The sequence below is a fragment of the Chlorocebus sabaeus genome, chromosome X, assembly GCF_047675955.1.
Source record: "Chlorocebus sabaeus isolate Y175 chromosome X, mChlSab1.0.hap1, whole genome shotgun sequence".
Classification (NCBI taxonomy): Eukaryota; Metazoa; Chordata; class Mammalia; order Primates; family Cercopithecidae; genus Chlorocebus; species Chlorocebus sabaeus.
In genome coordinates, this window is record NC_132933.1 from 62,897,565 (window position 1) to 62,899,859 (window position 2,295).

Here is a 2,295-nt window from a genome sequence, read left to right on the forward strand (position 1 = left end):
GAATTCAAAACATTATTGGTGCAATTAATAAAGAGAAAATGTGTGTCAATGACTGGAAGGCTGTTTTACAAGAGGAGCTGGTATCTCTGATTTTACCTCCTTGTGGTATGGAACTGTGCAGACAGCATGATACCTGAGCAAATAAATCAACTACCATAATTGGAAGAGCTTATCAATCCATCGTCTTTGCTTTATCATTTGCAAAGTGTGCTACTGCCTCCTGAGTTTCCTGCATTTCTCTTTTCTTGAAAAATCAGTGCTTGACCCTTTCCAACATAACCAGAGAAGAAATGAGGCAGAAAGTATCTCTTCATCACCGCTCCGCCTCAGTCCTGAGACTGACAGGAAACGATGTAACCAGACTCAGAGTTCTTTGAGTATCTGATGTTAATCCGAAGAATTCTTCAATAGCTTGCGCATCTATTTTTTCTACAATGTTGTCATCAAGCAACAACCAAAAATCACGACTCTCAACTATTGCAATACAATGGCCCCCTTGGGACCACTTCCACAGTGAACCACAACAGCAACAAGGTCGTACGTTCTGTCTGCATTGGTGGCATAACCTGAAGTGTTAAATAGACAAAGTTCTAAAGGAAAAATTATCCAGTAAGAGAGTTTTGTATATCGATGAAATTGATCCATATATTTAAATCTCTTCAAGTGTAGAGCTAGAATCATGGGTTGTTTTTAAACTTTCATCTGTTTATGTGCTTCCTGTTTGCTGCGACACTCTTCACAGTAATACTTGTATTCACTACACAGAGTTTCTGTGTTGCCGAAACCCTTTAGGCAGTGAGTAATTGTATTTTGTTCCACGTCAACAGAAAGGTCTAAAAAAATCTTCATCTTTACTGCTTATAGTTTCACAAGTAAGATATCTGGTTTCATTAGTTAATATTTCCTGAAAAATCTCATGAACCCACGTTGGGTCTGGTGTGCTGTTATTATTTTCATTATCAATATTATCATTAGGTACGTGACCATTTTGTTTTTCCTGCTTTCTCTCTTCTTGTAAAATATCAGCAATTGTATTTAGTAGATAATTCAAGAATTCACGGACATCTTGTTGCAAGATGTTGTCAAAAAGCTCATTTTCTTTCCGTAATCTTGTGATGAACTTCTTAGGAGGTACAACTCCAACCTTTTTCTTCTGAGTGGCTATGATATGAGAGAGATCTGCTAAGCATGTAAGAAGGCTCTCCTTTTTCCTGGGTTGACTCTCACATACAATAACTTTTTCCCAAAATGGACGACAAAAGTAAAGTGCTTGAAGAACTGAACTGCAGTAGCAGGTATTCCCAAAATTGACTAATCCAAAATAGTGCTCATTGACTGGAAAGTGTTCTGGACCAATCTCTTTCTCTAATGTTGAAGCATTGGTGCCCATGGTACAGATAGAGGCGAATTTGGAGACTGTCATTGGAATTTCCATCCAGGCAGCGCCATCTTCCAGCCAATCACAACCGCGGAGGCGGGCCGGGGAGGAGGGGAGCCAGGCCGCTTGCTTGCACCACAGCCCGCGGGCGGAGCCCGAGCCGCCACGGACCCACGCACCGAGCCCACTGGACCTCAGCTGCCGTCATCGCAGCCGGACCCTCAGGCACTCCAGGCCTGGGGTCCCAGCCCCCGCCTGCCAGATGCCTTTTTTTTTTTTTTAACGGAGTTTCGCGCTCTATTGCCCAGGCTGGAATACAGGCGCATGCCACAACGCCCGTCTAAATTTTGTATATTTAGTAGGGATGGGGTTTCACCATGTTTTGGGTCAAGCTGGTCTCGAACTCCTGACCTCATAATCCGCCCTCCCAAAGTGCTGAAATTACAAGCGTGAGCCTCCGCGTATGGCCCCACCCTGTAGTATATTTTGAAGTTGGGTACTGTGATGCTTTCAGTTCTGTTATTTTTGCTTAGGATTGCCTTAGGTATTCAGGCTCTTTTTTGATTCTATATGAATTTTATAATACTTTTATCTAGTTCTTTGAAGAATATTATTGGTAGTTTGATAGGAATAGCATTGAATCTGTAAATTGTTTTAGGCAGTATGATCACTTTAATGATATTGATTCTTCCTGTTCATGAGCATGGAATGTTTTTTCATTTATTTGTGTGATCTCTGATTTCTTTCTGCATTGTTTTGTTATTCTCATTGTAGAGCTCTTTCACCTAACGGGCTAGCTGTATCATTCTTTTTGCGGCAGTTGTAAACGCAATTGCATTCTTGATTTGGCTCTCAGCTTGCCTGTTGGTGAATAGGAATGTTAGTGATTTTTGTGCATTGATTTTGTATTCTGAAAC

The 2,295-nt window shown here is 41.2% G+C and overlaps 1 pseudogene; it reads right to left on the reverse strand.

Moving 5' to 3' along the window:
- Nucleotides 1-326: 326 nt before the first annotated feature.
- LOC103232308 (ubiquitin carboxyl-terminal hydrolase 12 pseudogene) lies at nucleotides 327-1,435 on the reverse strand (annotated as a pseudogene).
- Nucleotides 1,436-2,295: the final 860 nt, after the last annotated feature.